Here is a 25,170-nt window from a genome sequence, read left to right on the forward strand (position 1 = left end):
ATTCCAAGGGACCATTCAAGATAGAGTGGCCCGTTAATACCTCTGCAATCATAAAACAAAAAAAAGGGGATTAGTGGGTTACAGATTGTTGTAATAAATCATAAATCCAGTGTCTCTTTTCAGTCTATGATTTTTAGTGTCTAGCAGAGTTATGAATTTAAGCTCCCAGGCTCGTCTTTTCATAGCGTGCAGGTTTCCTTTGAGGATGAGGACCGATAGTCAGCTATAGAGTGATCATTTTGTGAAAAGTGTTCACCCACCACCGGTGATGGGGTGTTTTTGTATTTTATCATTTTCCTGCATGAGTTGATTCAAAGGCATAGTCACTGTCTGGTTTCACCCACATAGTAGTAGTTGTTGGAGCATTTAGTGCACTGGAGGAGATATACCACATGCTGTGATAGGCATGTGTACGATACATGGATCTTGAAAGGTGTGTTGTGGGTGGTGTTAATCACTGTAGCAGTGGAAATACGTCTGCAGGTTTTGCATCTGTTCTGGCAGGGTCTGGTGCCACTTTGAGTTGGTGTGTCCTAGTCTGTGGACAGCTCGCTTCTGATGATGAGCTTGGAGAGGTGCGGGTATTGTCTGAAGACCAGAAATGGGGGTTCAGAAAAGATTTTTCAAGAGAGAGTCACCATCATGTGTGGATTGTAGTTGTTTGAAGATATCCTGTATGGGTACCAGCATGGGGTGGTAGGTGACAACTAGGGGTGTGCGATCAAAGTGGATTTTATTTCTGTATTGAAGTAGGTTCTCTCAGGGTATCCTGGGACTGACACAGTATTATCCACGTACCTATGCTGGGATCTGGAGGGGACCAGACCTCATCTTTGGTGGTGAACTGAAAATGGACAAGATGTCAGCCAAGGGCAGTGGGAGCAAGTGCCTTTCCCAACCAGCTCGAAAGCAAAGTCTACATGCTGTGGAGGGTCACACCCCCTTTCCCAGCATTTTGGCTGTATTAACAAAGAAAACAGAAAGATAACTTTCAGCTTATAACCTTCTCTCTGGGCTCTGCTGCTCCTACCCTAAGACTGCTCAGCCTACCCACTAGATCCTCTCCAAAGTGGTACTCCTACCCTCTTTGTGTATACAGAGGGCAATAAGCCATCTATCTCAACGTGTCAACAGAACCCACTTAGCCCTTTTTAGCAGGTTCAACCTGTTAAGTGACAAACGCACTCAATCTGTTGCCAGCAAATTCCAATTAAAAAATCAGATTTTTCACCAAACTAAGGAAATTGATTACAAAATAAAACCACAATTTGCTTTGAAATCAGTGGAGGCTAGTGACAGCTGAAAGCAGGCAGGCCAAATTGGTCAAGAGTCGATTTGCAGCAATGCATAAAGCTCTTAATGTCTCTTCTTTAGGGCATGGTAGACACTGCTGACTTGTCTGCTCTGAGGGGCCACTGCTGTTGGAAATAACGAACACACTTAAGAGGATGTAAAAATAAAAAAAATCCCTTTACATTATAGCCTTGATCCAGTTAACAGAGAATTTTTAAATGCATTGTGGAGTCTTGAGTTTTGGTGCATATGAGAGAATCTCATGGTATACTTTTCCCAAGTGATACTGTTATAAAGGAACTGCGGGCTTGTAATCAGAACATGGGACCATGAGGCAGGAAAGCTGTGTTCTGTTCATCCATAAACTTGAATTGACCATGAACAAGTGACTTAAGCTTTCTTGGCTTCAGTTTGCCCATCTATAAAATGGGTAAAATAACACTGCAGTTAACTTACAAGGATGTTGAGAGACTTAGTGGCATACTGCCAAAGGCTTTCAGATCCTTGGATGAAAGGTGGTAAAGGAGTATTAAATATTTCAGAAGATAAAAGGAGTTAGTTATATTTCATGCACTGTCATACTGCAATAATGCCCCAATTCATACAGCTTTGAGAGCACTATACATACTCTTGAATTTATTAGAATAAGAAACTATAGTTTTCCCCAAGAAGCTTTAACAAAAAGAAAGCACAACTTCTAAACACTTGTAATTCAGACGCTCCCACGTAGAATTTCCACAAGACTGCTTAAAAGTGCAGTAAAAATTGTAATTAAAAACTGTATCTCCTAAAGACGGTGACTCATGTTTCTGTGATTCAGAAAAATGTCAATAGAATACTGTTTACTAAATTCACATGATAAACTGCTGGGGTTATTCAAAGGATAGAGGAGCATTTGAAGAAATATTAATGGCAAACAGGGAAATTATGTTTTTTTGCCCACAGAAAGTCTGTTTTCCCCAGTGGGGCAAGTCAATTTTAACTCTTACCAATACGGTACTGACCCCCCTGCACCCCCACAAAAAACGTTCCCTGATTACAGCCCTGCACAGATACAAATTTCTATCCGCAAATGCGGATATTCGCAGATAGAAATCAGTATCTGCTGAACCACAGGGCTCTCCTGGGAACCGCAGCAGCGAAAGGAGCAGAATGTGGGGCTGCCAGCACCCCACGCTAGCAGCTCATCCAGCGCAGCTGTACTGTCCCAGCCCCACCCCCACCACTTCCACACAGCTGCATCTTCTTTCTGGAGTCTGTTCAGCCCTGCTGGAGGACAGGGATGGGGGTGGTACAGCCACACCTGAGCAGCTGCCAGCGGTGGTCCCATGTTCAGCTCCTTTCATCGCTGCAGATCCCGGGAAAGCCCTGCAGTTCTGAAAATGTGTCTTTCCAGTATGGTGTGCCAGCAATAAATGTGTTAATGGTATAGCATACCTGACCGTACTGGCTTCCTTGCATTACTGGTTTCCCCTCTGCCCTAACATTTTTACTTTTCAGATACAGAAGGGTAAGTGATAGCAAAGGCAAAAGACTATCCCCAGCAAACATACAGTTGTCTGGTCAATCAATCAATCAGTCTGCAGTGGTGGATGATCTCAGAACCTCAGCAAAACCACAAGGGGTGTGGGATGCAACTGGTCTCTCATGGCAGCTGAAATTTAGGACATATGGATAGCGGATCATAAATCTGATCCAAGTTCTATGTTTAAGAGGTGCCACATGCAAAGAGAGGACATGAACTTGGAATGTTGCTTGAACTAATGAGAGGCCAGGCTTGAATCCTACCATCCAGATAACAACTGCAGGGAGCAGTAAGTCAAGGATTTGAACAACACAGAAATTCCTTCCTGGGCCCGCCCTTATTGGAACTGAGATCCTCGCTTGGTGGGAGAGTTAGTTCTTATTTTTCAGCCCTACAGGATTCCTGCTTTCCAGCAGTATATCATTTGTAAATCTGCTTCAGAAATCTGAACTTCTCCCTATGGTATCACTTGGTCTCTCTCTTCACTTATTTCTGCCCCACAAGGAAGGGTGCTATTAATGCAGGGGTTCTCAAACTGGGGGTCGGGAGACCTCAGGGGGTGGTGAGGTTATTACATGGGGGGTTGCGAGCTGTCAGCCTCCACCCCAAACCCCTCTTTGCATCCAGCATTTATAATGGTGTTAAATATATAAAAAAGTGTTTTTAATGTATAAGGGGGGGGGGTCGCACTCAGAGGCTTGCTATGTGAAAGGGGTCACCAGTGCAAAAGTCTGAGAACCCCTGTATTAATGTTATTACTGGGTCTCCACTTGGTGCTAAATCATCACCGTAGATAGGTGTCATGCCCTGTTGAACGCCATGGTGAAGTCCTTGGATGCAGATTCCAGTTCTTGTTGGTGGTGGTCTCTCATCAGTTACAAGGGAAGCCCCGTTCTGGGTTCTCTGATGGATTTCCTGCGACATGAAAGATGACGGAATCCTGACCACATTGAAATCAATAGAAAACTAGTTGACTTCAACGAGGCCAGGATTTCATCCTGTCTGATTATGTGGTGTCCACCATATTGGAGGGTTAAACTGAGGGCCTCCAGAAGTAAAAGAATGAGCTGCTGCAGCTTGAGCTGAGGACTCTGAGCCCTAGAGTAAGGAGCTGTAATAACTCATATTCTCTATAGATTGGATACAAAGAGGGATCTGTAATACTAATTTACCAGTGGTTATAAATCCATGGGGAAAACTGCCTCTTTACAAAGACAGCCCTATAATATGCTGATATTAATAAAGACCAGATAACAGCTACGGCAATATCCCGATACCTTTCAAAATACCTTCCACGCCAGGGCGGTCCTGCATTTGAGAAGCCCATGTAAACAAAAGGGGGGTTCAGTAGATTTTGCTTTCCTGTTTGCCAAACTGATTTAAGATCATATTTTTACTAGTGCAGTTCCAGGCCTGTTCAGAACAGCCTGACCTGATTACAATCAAAGGGCAGTCCAATTTTCTTCTCCTCATCCCCAATTTTAAACCCCTCATTAATAAGAGGAACACGTCCAGAGGAAATGGACAGTATTTGCAACATTTCCATGATTTTCAACGACATGTGGCAGGATACTATGGCCAAACCCTTTTTCTACTGAGCATACGGGGGGGAGGAGGGGGGGTGAAGGGAGAGAATAACCCACAAACTGCAGAGGAAACAACTCTTCTCCGACATCACAGCAGGTGGCTCTCCACACAGTACATCTATGATTTTGCTGATCTTTTATCATGGAAACTTTGTGATGGGGCAAAAGGATTCCCACACAGAACCTGGCAGGTTTAGGACTAAAATCCTAACACACAGCCAGAGATTCCCACAAAGACTGCCAATATTAAAGTGGATTGGAGCCACTTGGCTTCCCAGAGTCTAGGCACAAGGGTCGGTAGATCTGCACAGTCTCTAAAGGAACCATCTAACAAACCTGTGCCTGCAAGGGGAATTATAAACCAGAGCTTCAGGAGCTCAGAGGGAGAAAGCTAAAATCTAGAGAAAAGAAAACAGTTCAGCAACTTAAAGGAAGCCACTTTACATTTATCTCCAAGGGCACAATGATTACAATAGGGGATTGCTGTATCATCGTTTTGGTCATGCCTGCATACACGGCACCAAACAATGTTACTGAATCATATTTTAGCCCTTGTTTTTAAGCACGGAGAAAATTTTATCATTTTTTAAAAATTCCCCTCTCCAAGCCTTGCGCTCCACTGTGGACCCCACAGACTCCTTTGTCTACCTATCACCACTCTAGTGAGCCCATCACAAGCCTCTTCTTCCAGCACGAAGGGCCTGACTCCTAGTCCAAGGATCAGCAACCTTTCAGAAGTGCTGTGCCGAGTCTTCATTTATTCACTCTAATTTAAGGTTTCGCGCACCAGTAATACATTTTAACCTTTTAGAAGGTCTCTTTCTATACATCTATAATATATAACTAAACTATTGTTGTATGTAAAGTAAATAAGGTTTCAAAATGTTTAAGATTAAATGTGTAAAGTTAAATTAAATGTGTAAAATTAAATTAAAATGCAGAGCCCCCTGACCAGTGGCCCGGACCCAGGCAGTGTGAGTGCCACTGAAAATCAACTCGTATGCCGCAGGTTGCCTACCCTGGCTCTAGTCAGTTCCCAGCCCCTTTGGTCAGCTCAAGACATGCAAGGGTGCCAAGTTCTGGCCATAGCTGGCCAGCAGAAAATTCCTGGAAGGAGATCTATGCTGGATCCTGCATCTCTGAGCACCCTCCTCTCCCCCTCAACTCTCAACATGGTGGGGAGCATTTTGGGAGCAGGCCGGGGCAGTGTTGGAGCCCCACCCAGCCACAGCAGTTCAGCACTGGGGATCCACTATGGACCTCACATTTGCAATTAGCCTAACAGCTGAAGAAAAACCCTTCATATTTCACATTGCCTGCCATTTAATGTAGTGTACTGCAGCAGGTTTTTTTGGTTTGTTTCTAATACACTAGTGAAGTGACGCTGAACCAACTACCTAATTATTTGACCACCTCTGAATTTAGAAGAAGTTCAGCTGCAAATCTAGGTCTGAGTTTCACAACTCAAGCCCAGGTCTATTCAATAGTAAGGTGGCAATGTATATGGAGGAAAGTTTAAACACAGGGCCAGATCCTCAGCTGATAATAAATCAGTCTTCGTGCCATTAGCTTTTATACCAGCTAAGGATCTGATCTATAGACATTAACAAGATCATACAAGCATCCTACACATCAGCAATCAAAGGAAAAAGACATACGTTACTAGGGTTTGCGCTGACTGCAGCACAAGCTATTGACACAACAAACATGACTGTCACTTGAGCCCCCATAGCATTAGTTCCCACATTTACTACTAAGCAAAAAGACGAATGTTGCTCTAGTAGGATAATTAAAAAACCCACTTTCTTCAGAATATAGATTCCCACAGGCAGAGAGAAATTTTTTGGGTAGGCGTTGCATCTTCGTTTCAGAGCAATGAGCCATGACTAAGCTGTCAAAGGTTTACTGATGGTAGCTGGGTACAAGGAGTTTTCAAGATTATTTCAAGCTGATTTTAATACTTGCATAAGGTGGAATATAATGGAAGGGAATTTCAGAAGATTAAACTGTTGCCTCTTGGAATTTCAAAGAAAAAAAATCAAGTACTGTTTTTCTATCAATAGCACAATGAAGTCGTTTTGGTCATCGTTCCGATAGTTTGACAGACCTACAGTGTTCTCGGCACACTGCAATACAAATAAAGTTTTCCCCACAGCAATTAAGTAACCCCCACAAACAAAAACCTAGTACAATCAGGTCATTGAATTGGGGTGGGGGTTTTGAGAACCCAGCATCGAACCCAACGAAAGCTCAGTAGTATGAATCGAGTCTTTTGGATGTTAGGTTGAGTAATGTGGCCAAGTGGATAATACAGCACTGGACTGGGACTCAAAAAACCTGGATTCCATTCCTGGCTTCACCATGGGCCTGGCTCCCTCGCCCCCATATCTCAGTTTCTCCACCTTTCTAAAGTTCTTTGCGTGCGTTCCTGTGAAAAATAAAAACGTCAGGACAGGCTCAGATTCTGATCTCAATTGCACCACAAAAATCAGAATGCTTCCAGTCGTAACGCATATCAGACATTCAGGGCTTGTCTATGAAAGGGAATTGGCTGGCACAGCTAAAGCAGAACAACTATTCCACTATAGCTACACCTATGTAAACCCATGCCCCACCACCATGAAGTCTTTATTCCAGAATAATTACTTCACAAAACAATCACATTCTGATCTTGCATGTACATCCAGAGTAACTTCAGAAAAGTAAGTAGAATTATTCTGGAATAATTCACAGCATTGTAATTCACAGCATAGTTTGCCCCACAAGAAACAATGTTTATGCTGTCCCTAATGGAAAGTGTATTATAATATGGTTTCGTCTTGCCCACAAGGATGGGATCAAAGATTGTTCTAAGTCCGTTTCAGAACTGGGCTACAACCTGGGATCAGATTCGCTGTGTGGGTTCCATCTACAGAAGCCTCAGTGGCGGAAAGCCCACAACAGCACAAAATATCTGCAATCACCACTCCCCTAGGGGACCTAGAATGAGCCAGTGCATTCTTCAAATAGTAGGTGTGTCTGGCTGGAGAAGGCGTCTCTCAGGACACCCAAGAGATGTGCTACTCCAGTTCACCTCCCAGGCAACTATGCTGGAAGTGTTTCTATAGAGCCTCAGACAGAATGTCATGGGAAGGCAACCTGCGGCACACGAGCTGATTTTCAGTGGCACTCACATTGCCTAGGTCCTGGCCACTGGTCCGGGGGGGCTCTGCATTTTAATTTAATTTTAAATGAAGCTTCTGAAACATTTTAAAAACCTTATTTACTTTACATACAACAATAGTTTAGTTATATATTATAGACTTAGAAAAAGAGACCTTCTAAAAACGTTAAAATGTATTACTGGCACGCGAAACCTTAAATCAGAGTGAATAAATGAAGACTCAGCACACCACTTCTGAAAGGTTGCCGACCCCTGCAGAATGTCAAGCTGCTTCCTATGAAGAAAGCCTCAGTACTGCCACCTGCCTTCCCCTTGGGATGAATCTCCCCACCTTATTACAGGATGAAGGGCTGCAAACTGTGACACCCAATTCATCCCCCACATGAACAGGGGATGGGCCATCCTGATTATCACTACAAAAGGTTTTTTTTTTCCTGCTGATAATAGCCCACCTTAATTGATTAGTCTTGTTATCATTGTATGGCAACACCCATTTTTTCATGTTCTCTGTGTGTGTGTATATATATATCTATATAGAGATAGATAGATAGATAGATAGATAGATAGATAGATAGATAGATAGATAGATAGATAGATAATCTCTTCCTACTGTATTTTCCACTGCATGCATCCGATGAAGTGAATTTTAGCCCACGAAAGCTTATGCCCAAATAAATGTGTTAGTCTCTAAAATGCCACAAGTACTCTTCATTCTTTTTTTAGAGACGTGGATGCCAAGCATCTGCTACTGGAAGGAAAAGTTGTTTTCACAGAAGGCTGTTTGTCATTGGGCTGGACACCACAGTGAAACAGCTGATTATTGAGCTGTTACAATGCTTAGAAAGATCTGAACCATTCTGCTTCATGATACTGTATCATAATATAGCAGAGCTCAAGGGAAGAGGGGGAAGGCTGTAAACCCCATTACATTTGAGCTTCAAGAAAGATTACCTCCTCAGGGAAACATGTGAAGTTCTCTTAGAATAGCTATTCATAGCACTTCAACACAATAACTACACTGGCATTTTCAGATTAAAGCAGAATCCTGCAGGATAGTGCTAAAATGAGACAACTGTTATATAGAGACTGTGGACAATACATTGTAAGTGCTTATGAAGTCACTGTAACCCTTACAATTTTAGGGTCTGATCTTGAAAGATGGCGATGCCTCCTGTAAGGTTCTCAGCATCATCAACGTGCATTGGTATGGAATTGGGGGTGCCCAGTATTTAGATGGCTCATGACCTAGGTAATCCTACCAGATTTGTTTGTAAGGAAATGAGAAAGCCACAGATTTAACCAAATTCAAATTGAAGATCATCCAAAATGAGTTCAAGGGACTGTTGAATCACCACTGATCCAGAGGGTCAGTCTAATAAACACAAAATGTAGTGTCACAATTGTCGTATTCTCTAATATGAAGGTGCAACCAGTGGAGACTACAGGTCCCAATGTGCAATGATGCATCTTAGAATCATAGAAATATAGGGCTAGAATGGACCTTAAGACATCACCAAGTCCAGCCTCCCGTCCTGAGACATAGGACCAAGTAAACCTAGACAATCACTGACAGGTGCTTGTCCACCTTTAATGATGGGGATTCCACAATCTCCCTTGAAAGCTTATTGCAGAGGTAAACTACCCTTATACTTAAAATGTTTTTCTTAATATTAACCTACATCTCCCCTGCTACAGATTAAGGTCATTACTTCTTATCTTCAGTGCGCATGGAGCACAATTGATCACGGTTCTCTTTGTAATAGCCCTTAGCATATCTGAAGACTTATCAGGTCCCCCACAGTCTTTTTTTCCCCTCAAGAATAAGCATGCTGAGTTTTTTAACCCTTTCTCATCGGTCAGGTTTTCTAAACCTTTTGTAATTTTTGTTGCTCTCCTCTGGACTCTCTGATTTGTCCACGTGTGGCACCTCTTGATCCAAGCAATCTCTCCTCAGTTCAAAATGAATCTCTCATATTGATACCTGACCCCTCTATGCATCACTTTTCCTTGTTTAAAATGTCATTCTACTCTGAAGAGTCCAAGATGCATTCTGCTGCAGTACTAAAAGAAACAAACCTTTTGAGAGGAGGTAGTAAAGGAATGAATAGAAAGTGGAGGTTCACATTATTTATAATCATTATTATAGCATTTCCGGCCCAAAATGGCCCCATGAAGACCTCTGTATAAAACGCCTATCGTCAGACACTATGAATTAGTGCAAAAATATTTCTGGGCAATGCTCAGTGCTGGCTTATACCTCTTTGAAATCAGCATTAAATTCAGCCCTCTGTTTATTTACAAATCTAAAATAACCCAATATGTTACTGATGTAATTTTACTGGCCCAATCAGTTAGAAATGCAGCCAGAGAGAGTCCAAGGATTTGTGTCCCCCTTTGGAATGTCTCCATGTCCTTCTGAATGTCTGATATTTTCTTTCTTGTGTCAAACTCCTAATTCTCTTTGCATTCCATACCCACTACCCAAGCCTCCAGTTAACTGTCTGACAGACAGAGTTATGAAGAAGCTGTTATGCTTACTTCTACAGAGATTAGGATCAAAGGGATTAAATGTGCATACCAGAATGACGCTTCCCAGGTTCACCTTGGCCAAGTTTTATTTACATGTAAATGGAGGTGTAGACAATGATCAGTGGGTTACACTCTCTTGTCCATCAGATCAAATAGAATATTTCATCAGAGAGATCAAGGAAAGATCCTCTCCTGCGAGCAAGCACCTCTCACTGCCTACAAACTATCTTGTATTTAAAGTATTAGTTTACTAATTAAGGGGGAAAATATAGAACCCTTGTAATGTTATGTCCTAGCCAGTAGCTTCCTGGTAACTTCAAACTGATCATGGTCTCTCACACCTTTGATCTGCACAAGTACCTACAGAGGCAGCGGCCCAGCTCCTGGCAGGAGGGGAGAGGTTTCTCATGCTATTATACAGCAATCTCCCTTTTGGATTATGGCATGTCCAGGCAGATTCAGCCAGAAGGAAGGCTGAAAAAAAAAATGGGTAGATTCTCAGGTTTCTAGTAAAGATGCAAAAAATTCATAGAGAAAAAAGGAAAGAAAGAAAAAGTGGTGGAGTGCTGAATAGAGGAGTGAATCTGTGGAGTGCAAGCTGCAGGCCTGTCTAATGTTCTCCCTTTTTTAGCTGGCAAAAAGAGCTTGTGCATTCTGCATTTCCATTATACAACGATGGAAAGATTATGTCATCACATCATAATGTTCTTGACCTTTCAGCTGACAGCAGGAATCCAGTACTTGTATATAGGGGTGTTTTTATTGCCATATGCTGTATATTACCTGTCAAAAGATAACACATTTTTACACACACACACAAACACTAACATCCCTGGCACAGCATTTGTGCAGCTGAAAATCTGTAAGTAAAGCATGTCCAACTGCAAAAAAAATCTGAACCCTAAAATGTGCATTTAACCTTTAAAAACAGTATCCAAATGCCTGTGGAAATAAGATAATGTTCCTCGATACATCAGTCTCCCTTTTAAAAGAGGATTCACTAAACGGTTATAAATGTAATTTGACCCTTCGTCATGAGAACAAGAAACCACCCCGGTTGCCAGACTTCCTGATATTTTTAGGCCAGTTACAACTGTATCTCCATGACCTCCGTTAGGGCATATTTTAGCCATAAATATTAATCTTTCCTAGATTATTCCCCTCCCCCAATTTCCACAGGAATCAAAACCTCCAGAAGGATCCAGTCTTGGTTTTTAGCACAGTAATTATGGCATGTTGAATTCACAGGTGATCTCTTCAACACTGGGGAGGAAATGGAAGTGGGAGCTTCCGACACTGCTCCTATAGTCATCTTGGTTGAGTAGTTTCAGAGTGGTAGCCGCCACTCTCTGAAGAGAGCCCAGTGTTTGCTCTGGGTTGGTGGAAGGGGCATTGTGTACTTCAGGAGGACAGCAGGAAAGCTTCTGAAGTGCCAGTGCTGTGCTTGATCTGACAGGAGTAATCCTCTGAGACAGAGGGTACATCCAGACTACCTGCTGGATCGGCGGGCAGCGATCCATCTATCGAGGATTGACATATCACGTCTCATCTAGACATGATATATCCATCCCCGAACGTGCTCCCGTTGACTCTGGAACTCCACCAGGGCGAGCAGCGGTAGCAGAGTCGACGGGGGAGCTGCGGCCATCAATCCCGCGCCATGAGGACGGGAAGTAAGGCCCTCCCCCTCCCTAGTGTAGACCAGGCCAGAGAGTGCACTTACAAAATGAACGGTGTCAGGAAGCCACATGCTTGAACCCTGAGACACGCGCCTACATTGTGTCATCCTCCTCCCATTCTTTAGCACGTAGGTCTAGAGTCTTAAGGAACGTCTACACCGAAAAGAAAAACCTGCAACACTGGGTCTCAGAGCCCATCTCAACTGACTCAAGCTTGTGGGGCTCAGGCTGCAGGACTAAAAATTGCAGTGTAGATGTTTCGTATCAGGCTGGACCCCAAACTCCAACACCATCCCCTCCCACCCCTCACTGCATTTCAGAGCCCAGGTTCCAGAATGATCAGAAGCATCTACCTATTTTTAGCCCTGCAGCCTGCATCCCATGAGTCTGAGTCAATTGACCGTGTGCTCTGAGACTTGGTGCTGCAGGTTTTCTTTTGCAGTGTAGACATACCCTCAGGCCACAAAGAAGATATGGAGCATCTGTCCTCTGATTATTTTATAATCAGTAGGACCTTAAGAAACCACCACCAACCAATCAACCCAGACATGTTAACAAAAATCAAATCCAGAGACTAAATGAAAATATGAATTTGATAAACTGCCCTGATTCAAGAGTCATGGGAAAGTAAAGCTAACTGGAAAGGTTGGTTTGCTGCAGCTGAAATTAACTGGAATGACCAGTTTGAATAATCCTGCCTCTATCTCTGGGGAAAGGCTAAGAGGGGAATTGGTTTTTGTGATCTCAGAGGATGAGTTGTTGAGACTAAGATTCCAGCAGCGTTTAAAGATTGGAAAAAGCTTCTTATGCATGTACTGAGACACACCATCTGCAGCATTCTCTTGATGTAGTTAAGTCTTGGATGTTCTGAAATAACAGTCTCATTCACCTGAAAGGATTACAATGGGGCTAAATCAGTGTTTCTCAACACACTAGGCTAAATATAAAGTCAGTGTTGAATATTCATGTTCCTGTGTTTTGGTGTTTTAGGAAGAAAAAAGAGATTCTTTTAAAATCACTCAGGCAAAAAAAATAAATAATTAGAAATTCTGTTTTATGGTTCTGACTAAATTTAGGTGGATTGGATCTCTTCTTAAATAGCAATCAGGAATTAAAGAAGAAAAACACCAGGTGTTACAAGACACAATAAGGTCTCTTCTCTGAAGCTCAGGGACAGTACAAAATCTCTGTTGAAAAGATCTGAAAGCATTTATCTTCTATAAGATTCAACAGACACATTCAGAATACAGCAGCCTTTTCAGGTAATGGAACAAGAGCCTTTGAGAGAATACTTTTATGCAAAATAGATAAACTGGAAATTCTTCTTTCCTTCTGAGCTGGGAGACTCCTGAAGTAACACTATAACCAGAAAACCAAAAGGAAATTTTAAAAACTAATTACTGTTACTTAAAATATCCCTAATTCTGCATTAAGAGTCTGCTTTCTCTGTAAATTATTGTTGAAAAGAAAAGTTAGTTCTAACAGACTGATTGTCCAGGAGTCAGATATCTTCCTCTCTTTGGAAAGGCTATAGAGATGAGATCTTCAGGTGGGCAGGATACGAGGGAAGAGAGGAGAGAATTTCACCATCCTAAAAAGTTACACTGTGGCTTTTTGTTATATCTAAGTGCTTCAACCGTATTATACGGACTAGGCAAAAGGCAAGAGAGCGACAGGCCTGTACCGAAGAGCCACATCCTAAAAACAAGTATCAGAGGGGAGCCGTGTTAGTCTGGATCTGTAAAAGCAGCAAAGAGTCCTGTGGCACCTTATAGACTAACAGACATATTGGAGCATAAGCTTTCGTGGGTGAATACCCACTTCGTCGGATGCATGTAGTGGTAATTTCCAGAGACAGGTGTGTATATATACGCAAGCAAGAATCAGGCTGGAGACTAACCTTGTTATCTCCAGCCTGATTCTTGCTTGCAGATAGATAGATAGATAGATAGATAGATAGATAGATAGATAGATAGATAGATAGATAGATAGATACACACACACACACACACCTGCCTCTAGAAATTTCCACTACATGCATCCGACGAAGTGGGTATTCACCCAAGAAAGCTCATGCTCCAATATGTCTGTTAGTCTATAAGGTGCCACAGGACTCTTTGCTGCTTTCCTAAAGACAGTTGGCGGTTAGGAGGAGGAAGAGGAATAAGATGACAGAAGGAAATGACAAAAGATGGAGCTAAGAAAGAAGAAATTGTTCCCTCACCCCCAAAAAGTCTCTTAAAATATCTGTAAAACCAGACACCCTGAAAAGAGAGTACACATCTACCGTATTTCAGCTGTTTTTCTGTGTTTTTTTCTTTATCCTTCTCACAACCCTCCATCTCCTTTTCCTCTTTCCTTGTCATCTTCCCTGCCTTACTTTTTTCCCCTCATTCATCTTCCTCTTTTTCCTCCTGTTTTTGTATTCAACCTCTTCCTGTTGACTTCGCCCTTCAACAAGCTGCCCTCTCAACCTAGCATTTCCTGTATTATTGTTTATTTACACTATATTGCTCAAAGGTCCCCCAATTAGAATTGGTGCCCCACGGAGCCAGGCACTACACAATCACAGATGAAGACTCACTCCAAATGTTTGGGTTTGGTCATTTTTAAGTTTCAACTCCAATGTCTGCCAGCATGTCCAATGAAATTTGACTTCATCCTGATTTCTGCTCCCTGTTTCAGCAGGGGATCAGACTGGAGAGCTCTCCAAAGAGGTCAGCAGCAGTTCTTGTCACGGATAGGTTCAGGCAGCGCAAAGAGGCAAGGTGAGCCCAGATGGAAGTCTAATGGGCATGCACCACTGAGCTGCATGCTTGGCAAGGCCTGTTTGCCACAATCTGAATTACTGGTGAACAGGTCACCATGGAGGAATATTGAACCATGCCAAGCCTCTTTGAAAACTGACTCCTCAGCATACTGAGAGTTCCACAGATGAAGAGCAGAAAGCCACCTGAAAGCATGATTTCCCATGCATTACATTCTTACACTGTAATCTCAAACCTCCAGCATAGCTGGTCTTCTCACCTGGTACCTCAAACAACAATGCTCTATTCTAGCAATATTTATTTTTCTTCCCATTTAAATCTATTTAACCCACTTCTGGGATGGAAACAGAAGCAATATTTGGTCCTGGTTCGGAACTACAATAAGGCTTCACAAAGCAGTCAGCTAATTTTTCTAGTGGTCTCCTACCCTGATTGTATATGTAACTAGTTCATTTGCTTGTTTACACACACATCTGTCCCAGTCTGCTTCCACTGAAGTAATGGCAAAAATCACTTTGATTTAAATAAGATTGAGATCAGAACCTAAATTGTAATAGAAGTATTTCAGTAAAAACAAAGTACAGGAAAGTAAGCAGTGTATAAACAAACTCAAGAAATGCTGCTACAGAGGAAACTGAATAATTTAGGATAGCTAGAGTACACATGCCCTTGGGTCAGTGGCTGGGTTAGCTAAAGGCAAAAGAACAGGACACAGTTTCATGACTTAGTTGCATAGGTACCCACCCTTGGAAAAATGTATTACATGGGGCAGAAGGGTGGTGTCCTAAAATATTTTCCATGTACCGTTACACTTGCAGACACAGTTTTTGCTGCCATACTAGTAGGAAGCTATTGCCACCTGCCCACACCGTAAGGATCCATAGTTTTCAGCTAACTCAATTTTCTGGCTGGTGCAGGGATATAAAGAGAAACATTTTTAAAAACGGTTATGTATTACCGGAATCTGGTTTGGCTAGACCTCCTGTCTCAGGTTTAAGAGTGGTTTCATCAAGAATGAATACAGCAAACTACTTCAGGATGAGGCATTTTTGTCATATAGCTGGGACCTAAGAAAAGGCTTTTCTCCATACGTTACAGAATAGAATCCCCGTCCCCAAATGCTCTCTTATATGAGATATGCTTCTACTGAACACTCTTGTGGCGTGTGTGGGGGGATTTAATGCTTTGTTTTTGGTGAAGAAAACAGTGGTGCTATCAGCTCATGCTGCTAACTGTTGCCTTTTAAAGAAGAGTAAGCTTGTAAAGTTATTTGTGCTGGAATGCCAATTGTTGCATCTAATAGATACAGTTGAAGAAAAGCCAAATTAATTTTTAGCAGGCAGAATTGTTGACTGGATCATGGTTTAAAGTCTTCCTAAACGTGCTCTGACATAATACACTGTGAAGACCTCAGAATCAAGACAGGGCATGTAAGGGCTTGCATGTCAATGCTCCTCAGATTAAGGGCTCCCTAAGCATACCAGACTGCAGAGGATCCAGCTCTGAAAAACCCATTACGTTCAACCTGTCAATGACCTGTGGATAATGGGTGTGTGTCATACACTTCCATTGAGACAGGAATAGGTTCAGCGAAAATTATAATGGAAGCACTCCTAATTCTAGAAGCAGCCTGTTTAGAAGATTATACCTATTCAACCCTTTCTACTTCACTACTTTGTACTTAGTAGCAGCAGCTGTAGCTGTAGTTCTACTCTGAAGAGAGACTACACAGAATAAACATCTGAAGTCTGCTCTAAATGTGTATTCAGAGTCATTTTCAGTGACAATCAGTTTTTGGTCTTTATTCTTTGATGGTACAGAGCTATAAGCTTATCAAAGCATCACATCTCATCACTGCATATCATTGGGTATCAACGGAATTGTTAATTAAAGCCAACATTGTCAAACCTGGGCACCTAAAGTTAAGCTCCTAAATGCGTATTTGGCACCTCAACATAAGAAAGCTTGTTTTAAGGGGTGCTGGGCAGCCCCTGCTTCCACTCAAATCATCGAGACTGCAGGCACACACTGCTTTTGATATTCACACCATTAGGATTTTGGCCCCTAGGCTTGAACAATTTAGCATAAGTGCCAACAGAAAGAACAAATTCTAGCCTCAGATCCCCCTGGACAAATGGAAAAAGGATTTCTTACTGGCAGCAATGAGACAAGAAGACAAGTGATAAGAGGAGCATGGCTGAACTTTCAGAATATAGGTTGAGTTTAGAGGGTCAGCAATTAAACAAAAGACATCTTTTTATGTGTCAGCTGATTACATTTGATATAGTGTTAAGGCACAGACAAATACAGAACCCCTGTAGGCCACTTTGTGTGTCATTTTTTAAAGCTGAACCACACTTTAAGGTAGCAAGACCATTTGTTATCATGCTCTGATAGAGAGAGAGAGAGAGAGAGAGAGAGAGAGAGAGAGAGAGAGAGAGAGAGAGAGAGAGAGAGAGAGAGAGAGAGAGAGAGAGAGAGAGAGAGAGAGAGAGAGAGAGAGAGAGAGAGAGAGAGAGAGAGAGAGAGAGAGAGAGAGAGAGAGAGAGAGAGAGAGAGAGAGAGAGAGAGAGAGTACACGCAAGCAATTGCGCTGTGAGTCTGAAAAATTTGCCAGATGCCTCACATAAGATACTGAGATTATCTAAGTGCAAATATTTGTTGTATTCTAGGTATTTCCTATATGTAATATAGGGAAATATGAGGAAATACTGCAGTTGTTGAGTTGATGTTATCTATTAGGTACAATTGGCAAGCATTCCCATTTCATCACAGTGTTGTTGTTCTCTTTATATATAATATATAAAGCTTTTTTTTAGTTTCTTAAATTTGTCTTCTAAACAATGTAGGATTTAGCATGAGCAATTGTTTCTGGATTTGTGATCTCTATCTGCCACTCTCCTGATCTGTTTAACGTTTACCTTCCCAGAGATACAAGTGTTCTATTAGCTTATAAATGCCACTGTCAATCTGAAATCATGTTGCTAGACACTAAAGGTGAGGTAAGAGACAATTGTGACTGGCTCATAAAAATACTATCCCTCTCCTGGTTCTGAATTTACATTGATTCTACTATAGCCTCGCCAACTGTTCTAAAACTACTTTTGTTTTGTTTCTAAACCACTTAAGCCTTCAGGCTTAGATAAGGGGTTCTAGGGAGAATGCAATGACATCACATGATTAGAAGGCAGCTGGATAACTATTACTAACCGATTCATTGCTGTGACCGTACAATTAGAATCCCATATTTTGGGATGCCAGTGTCTTTTCAATAAATAAAAATGTAACAATAATACAAAACCCTTCAAATCCACGAACAAGTCACTGGAACGGTCAAGTTCCAAATCAAGGAACCAAAAGCCATTGCCAAGAATCTAACAAGCTCTGCTACCAGAATCACCTCCTGCTGGCAGCCCATCATCTTCTAAGCAGCCACTTCATATGCCTATAAGAAATGGGTCCAAAAGAAACAAATCTCTTCCACAAAAGTAACTACTATGGCCTCAGTCCTGCATCCAGTAATGTAGCCCAGGTCTGCACTACCAATTTATGTCAGTATAACTACTGGAAAATCCACATCTCTGAGTGACAGTTATACGGACCAAACTCCCTGTGTAGTCAGTGCTATGTTGGTGGGAGGGCTGCTGCCGTCAACAGCTACAGTCTCTCGGGAAGGTGGAATACCTACGCTGAAGGGAGACGCTGTCCTGTCGGCATAGGTAGTGTCTTCACTAAGCTCTATGGCAGTGCAGCTGCAGCACTGTAAGTGTACACAAGCCCTCAGATTCCTGTGCAGAGTCCTATTGACTTCATGTAGGATCAGGACCTAAAGGTTAGATTTTCAGACGTGCTTAGTTCCTGAAAACTTCAGCTTTCATTATCCCAGATGAATACAGGACCCATAACATTTCTCTATGCTGTTTACAAAATGCAAATGTGGAGCATTTACAATTATGCTCACCGTATTTGTGCATATACAAAACACGGTAGAAGGCAGTCCCTGCCCCCATGTCTAGAATAATGGAGTCCTGGTCCCTGGATGTGGCCTCTAGATGCTACCGTAATTACAGTTATAATATGGCACCACAGATGTGCATGGGACCTTGCAAAAATATAAAGATAAGTCCCGGAAGAAGGGAATGGAAGGTCTCAAGTGACAACAAGAGATAATGCTGAGAGTTCCAACAAATAAAAACAAATCACATGGTCTTTAAAATTCTCTTTTGATTTTGAGAGACTAAGATACATACAAGAGCAGAAGGAGATGCTAGTAATAGGAGAGATGCGGACTGTACATTACACACATCTCTACCGCACTACACAGATGAACATGCATTTTCTGTTAGATATCCATCTATGCATTTAAAATAATGGCAAAGAACAAAAGTGTGTCAGGAAAAGGTTATATGTAAGACAAAGTCTAGTTGTGTTTGCAGGAAGTCTGGGAGAGCTCTCTTGGTAGTCGTTAAGCAAGACGCATTTAGTGTGTCTAGACTGTGAAATCCCATTCCTGTGGTTCCTTTCAGAGTATTTGTTTAAATATTTTCTTTAACCACATCCCAGAGGAGTAGGTCCTTCAGAGAGTCTGGAGAATCCCCACCTTCATCTCACCACTTAAGTTTAATCCTTCCGGCAAAAGAAAAGGAGCTCTTCACAGCCAGGGTGTCTGAGCCTTCCCAAAAGTGTGTGGGGGGAGAGCAGGGGGCTCCCATTCCCTAAGGTCCTGCCCTAAGGCCCCGCCTCCAGCCAAGCCAGAAGCTGGAGCAGGGCCAGGGAGCTTGCTCGCCTGGGGTGGGAGCACAGGTGGAGGGACCCAGGCTCCCCATGTAGCTCTCCCCAACCCAGTCATGATAAGAGCTGTGCAGGCAGCCGCAGTGGACCCTCCACCTGCCCATGGTGGAGAGGGCCTGAGGAGAGCAGCCCCTGGCCCATATCCCCACCCCCCGACTCCCACCCAGGGCAAGTGGAAGCTCCGTGCCACGGCTCCTCCAAGCTGCCTGTGCAGCTCTTACCATGGCTGGGCAGTAGCTCTGAGCTCCGCCCCAAGCCGGACCCAGGTCGGGGAGAGCCGTGCAGGCAGCTGTGGGAGCCAGCGCGGACCCTCCACGTCCACCTGCTCTGGGCCAGGCAGGGAGCCTGGGGGGCGGGGACACAGGCCAGGGGCTGATCTCAGCCCCTCTGCCCCACACCGCAGGCAGGTGGAGGGTCCCCACACAGCCCTCAAACTGAACAGGCACCCCAGCTGGGCTCCATGCTGTCCTGGCAAAAAGTGGGAGGGTCATAGCCTCAATGGCATCCCCTCTTCTGGCACCACTGTTTCACAGCCCATCAATGTTACTCCTTAATTTTCCAGAGGAAGTTTACTCTGATTAAGGATAATTACTCCCTTAGCCACAGGGCCGGTTCCAGGAACCAGCTCAGCAAGCAGGTGTTCGGGGCGGCCAAGGGGAAGGGGTGGCACGTCTGGCTCTTTGGCAGCAATTCGGCGGTGGGTCCCTCAGTCCCTCTCAGAGGAAAGACCTGCCGCCAAATTGATGCCGAAAAAGAAAGCGGTGCGGTGGAGCTGCCACCGATCACGATCATGGCTCCCCCCCCCTCCCACCACTTGGGGCACCAAAAACCCTGGAGTCAGCCCTGCTTAGCCATCCAGGGCACTTCCACTGCTCCAAATCTTGTTGCCTTCACAGGGCTCCCAACTGCTGGGACTTGGGCTAAAAGTTTCCAAAGTAATTAGTGATTCTGAGTGCCCAACATGAGACACTTGGATGGGGCCTAATTTCAAGGAAAGGGCTGAGGATCTGCCTTCTGAAAATCAGGTCCTTTAGAGGGGTCTCCCCAAACACTAACCACTTTTTAAAAAAAATCTTTGGTTGAAAGTCTGTGTTGGACCTTAGGGAGGGGGTTATGGTGGCTTTGAGCCACCTTTGGCCCCTCCCAATTCTGGGCTATTTTGGAACTGGAGAGGCCCCCAGTGTAATTTATATATACCTAGGGGTGTGTCTAAGTTACAGTAGCCTCCCTGGGGCAGCCATATGGACTATAGCACTGTCCAGAATCTCCTCAGCATTGCATGATATACACCTATCCCAGCACATCTCTATGCTGGGGCTTGCAAAAGGCTCCTTGAGAGTCAACCTTATGGCTGTCTTTCACAGTGCCTGCAGCAGGGGAATTCTCCTCCAGTGGGAACAAGGATTTTGAGGCTCCTATACCCCATGAAAAGGGACTGGAGTGGTGTATGGGGGCTGGAGCAGGGAAGTGAATCCAGATTTCCCTTATGACATGTCAGAGCACCAGAACTGAGCTCGCCTTGTTTTCACTAAAGATAGGTTCGAGCAGAAAGATTAGTTAAGATTTCCATCACCCCAAAGTTTGGGGATGTTTGATCTAGGTCTTTGGGCTGGTGCCATCTGGTTTTCACACTTAAATATTTCATAGCTAGAAGAAACATTGTTTTAGTCATTCACATTTGAATTTACCATACTTGCATCTTAGCTGATGCTGGAGGGATCACAGAGCAGCTCACTCTCCCTGTCCATATTTTAGCCTAATTACTTCCATCTCACTCCACAACCATTTTAGGTTATTTGAAATTTAAAAAGTTTGAAACAAATAAATCCAGGCTGGAAGTATATAGTGGGAGTTACCAATGCAGCAGAGGTTAAAAATAGGTTTAAAACCAGCTAGTGTCAGCATGAAAGTGAGGGAAAGGACATAATGACAGTGCTAATTATTACATTCTCTTGTTTTGCTCTTCTGAAGAGCAATAATTAAATCTCTAGTTAGGCTTAAAATGCAAAGTAAAACGTTTTGCACCTGCAAAATAGATTCTTTTACATCGACAAATTTCAGATCCAGTAAGTACCTTATTCATTCCAGCCCAGAGAACACAATATGTCTCAATGGAAGAGCATTCTCTTCATTTCAACAATGCATTATAGTATTTTGGTACCAACTCAGGAAAGAAAAGAGAAAAGGATTAACCAAAGCCTTCAATTTTTCCTTTAAAAATTTTTTCCTTGAAAAAATTTAAGTAGGGCTCGCCATTACCTACATAGGCTTTGTCACACATCATTGCTCTTTGCAATGCCCAATAATGCCCAGCACTGTGATAAAAGCATTGAATTTATGAGAGTTTGGAGTATATCCTGAATTCAAGATCAAGCACTATATGGGATATTCTTAGATGAGGGGAACAGTGTTCCCATAACGCCATTTAAAAATATATCTAGGAACACATTTCTGGAGGAAAGTGAAAGATGGATAGTCATGGATCAAACTAGACCTACTGAGCCAAATTCTGCCTTCCGATAGACATCTGGCAACTTGTCTTCAATAGGAGTTTCACGCGTATGTAGTCTGATGGAAAAATTTGGCCCATACGACTATAAATAATTTTAGTGGTATTCCAAAGCTCACAGATAGTAGTGTTCCCATTGATTTCAATGGCCTTCAGCCCCTAATCTGTAGATCTCAAAACTCTTTACAAAGGTGGATCCCAGTATACAAATGGAGAAAGCATGAGGCAAGGAAGGAAGGTAGCTTGCACAAGATAACACAAGTCTATGCTAGAACTGAGAACAGAACACAGATGATTCAGTTCCTAGCACTATGCAGCCTCATGGGAGTTCTGAGGAGAGGAGGAATGAAGCCTCTTGTCTTTTTGAGAGCTATGTATGTTTCACAGAAATCATATTTTTCTTCTCCATTTTTGAATTATTTTCCCCAGTATTTTCTGTTCCCCTTCCCTTTTCATCTCTGGGTGCATGCACATCTTTAGATTGTAAACTGTTAGGGGCACAATCGGAAAAGATCCTGATTTGCAAACTTTGAGCGCTACATCAATACAAATAACCAGAGGATGATCATTAATTTAAAAAAAAGAAAAAAAATTGAAGAAAGAACCTTCCAAGTTAAGACCTACAGTAACAGAATCACTATCCCGCTAGGCCAATTTTGGTGCCTATCCAAAGAAGTCAGGCATCTGTTTAAGTATTTTGAGGCAGGATGACACAAATAAGTGAGCAATAAGTAACAGGGTAACTTTTTTACCATACAAGATGGCAGCTGTTTAAAATTTACTCTTGATTTTACACTTCAAAAGAACTTCATATGACTTGTCAGTTTGGGAATAAATGAGTGAACGATCAATCTCAACATAAGCTCACTGCAATACAGCTCTCTCTATAAACCTCTACTACTGTCTTCCTAACGGAGCAAAATGATGTGATAAAGTCCTCTTAAGGTCCTTCATCACAGCAATAATGTGACAGAAGATAAGACAAATACCAGAAGCGCACCCTTGAGTTTACTTTTTAAGTTGTAACTTTATACTCAGCCCCAGCAGTCAAAAGATAAAGATGGTGTATTTTCAGCTGCATGTCACGCATAGCCCTATTCAATAGGAAAGCCTCACATTCCTCATGTCAAGAAGAAATTTTTACAGTTACCACTTACTTAGAACTGCTACTGAGCTTCACCAGAGGAACAGGAAAAAAGGTACCTATTACTGTAGGTCTTAACTTGGAAGGTTCTTTCTTCAATTTTTTTTCTTTTTTTTTAATTAATGATCATCCTCTGGTTATTTGTATTGATGTAGTGCCCCTAACAGTTTACAATCTAAAGATGTACATGCACCACAGATGAAAAGGGAAGGGGAATAGAAAATACTGGGGAAAAAAATTCAAAAATGGAGAAGAGTGAAAAAATTAAACATTTTCCTCTCTCTGCTCTTTGACAGCAACAGAGAAGCACTTAGTGTGTCTTTCACAATTTTGTGTGCTACCACATGTTGTAAGTGTGACTTAAAAGAAGGGTTAATAGCTACTGTTTTATCTCTCTAACTTGATATCCAACTGCCTAAGAAATATTAGTGAATAGCTCCTCACAACACCGCTGTGAGGTAGAGAAATACTATTATCCTCATTAGACAAATGAGGCACCGTGCAATTAAGTAACTTGCTGAGGCCACACAGAAAGTCTGTGCGAGAGCTAGGAATTGAACCCAGTTCTCCTGAGTCACGTCTAGTGTTTTAACCATAAGACTCTCCTTCACTCCAGACAGAAACACATCAGCTTCAAGTATTCTTTTAAACTGATGGTGCTTGGACAGACAATAGGTTTTGAACCACTGACCTTTAAGACTACACTTAAGCTAAAGATCTCTGCTACTTAGGACTCAGAAAGCTCCCTTTACCATTTGAGCTAAGAGAGATTCCGTCCATTAGCTTCAAGCACTAGCAGACAAATTCGTGGAATAGCCACTACAGTACAACAATGATTCACTGCACCCAGTGTGGGTTATGCTGACGTGAAAAAAGGGAGGGCTGGGAGTTTTGAATATTTTGTTTTTTGTGTTTAAACCCAGTTGCAACAGTATTGTACTAGCCCAGGAAAGCCAGAAAGGGACTATAAATAGAAAGTGAAACTGACCCAGACCTGGTCTACACCTAAAAATTAGATTGACTGGACTGTGAAAAATTCTGTACCTTATACATAGTTAGGTCTACTGATGCAAGTAGGTCACTGAAAGAATTCTTCCATTCTCTCGGAAAGGTGGATTACCTACATCAACAGAAAAACCCCTCCCCTCTCCATAGGGAGCACCTACACTATGGCATTACAGCTGCACAGCTACAGGGCTGTAGTTATGCCACTGGAGTGTATGCAGGCCCCCAGTCTGGTTTCACTGTCCAAGCTGAGCAAAGTGCAGAAAGTAAACAAACATCATGAACAGCCAGCCTGTGCCACCTTTACAAGCGCCAAGTAGACTCTTACACCACTGTTCTGTTCCATATACATTCTTATATTGCCCTTATCATGATAGGGCATCATGGGGCGCTTTTCAATAGTAGTCTCAGTGCAGTTAAAGGTGGCAGAATCTGTCCCTAAAAGATGACAAGGTAGATTTTTACATTTTGCTCAGTTTAAATAAACCAATGCAATACTACACACTTGTAAAAAATCTGATTCGTATCATGACAGAGTCCCTCTAATACACATGAAACACTCTTCTCATATCTTAAGGATGCACAGCAGAAAGCTTACCAACCCCTAACATCAGTTATCAACTGCAGGTGGAATATTGTTACACTCCCATGGCGTTAGAAGTAAAAACAATGCTTGGAAAACAGTTTCCGGCAGGTCTTCAAAGCAAAGTGTCAAAGCTATCCTGTGTTCTGGTTTTCTTGAAATAATGAACCCACTGACATGAGTGGTTGAGCCAACAGTCTCAGTGTCAGGAGAAATCCCAAACGGCTGAGATGCAAACTGACTAAATCAAAGCTGGCAGGCAGCCAGCACTGTCAATAAAAGGTCAACAACATGTTTCATGAATTAGAAATCTTCGATTTACTTCTAGTGTAGAAAGATTAAAACAAGGCTATTATGCAAGTGCCATCTCCAGCACTGGCTTTTTTTGGTGGGGGGACTTTAATGTAAAGGGATGATCATGCAAGACAGAGAAATATTTTTGATCTCTCTCTACCTGGAGTGAATGTTCTGTTCTGTAATTCTGCTTATTTTCTAGATTTGATTTGCCAAAATATTGGGGATATTTATTTTCAGGCTTATAAATAATATTTCAGGGTACATGTACAAAAAATTATAATTAACACCAAACTGCAGT

At 42.5% G+C, this 25,170-nt stretch overlaps 1 protein-coding gene across 7 annotated transcripts in view; it reads right to left on the reverse strand.

Moving 5' to 3' along the window:
* Positions 1-25,170, reverse strand: part of TNIK (TRAF2 and NCK interacting kinase) — a 316,611-nt gene that overhangs the window by 178,754 nt on the left and 112,687 nt on the right. The gene's annotated exons all lie outside the window — the stretch shown is intronic.

The sequence above is a fragment of the Gopherus flavomarginatus genome, chromosome 8 (genome assembly GCF_025201925.1).
Source record: "Gopherus flavomarginatus isolate rGopFla2 chromosome 8, rGopFla2.mat.asm, whole genome shotgun sequence".
NCBI classification, from domain to species: Eukaryota; Metazoa; Chordata; order Testudines; family Testudinidae; genus Gopherus; species Gopherus flavomarginatus.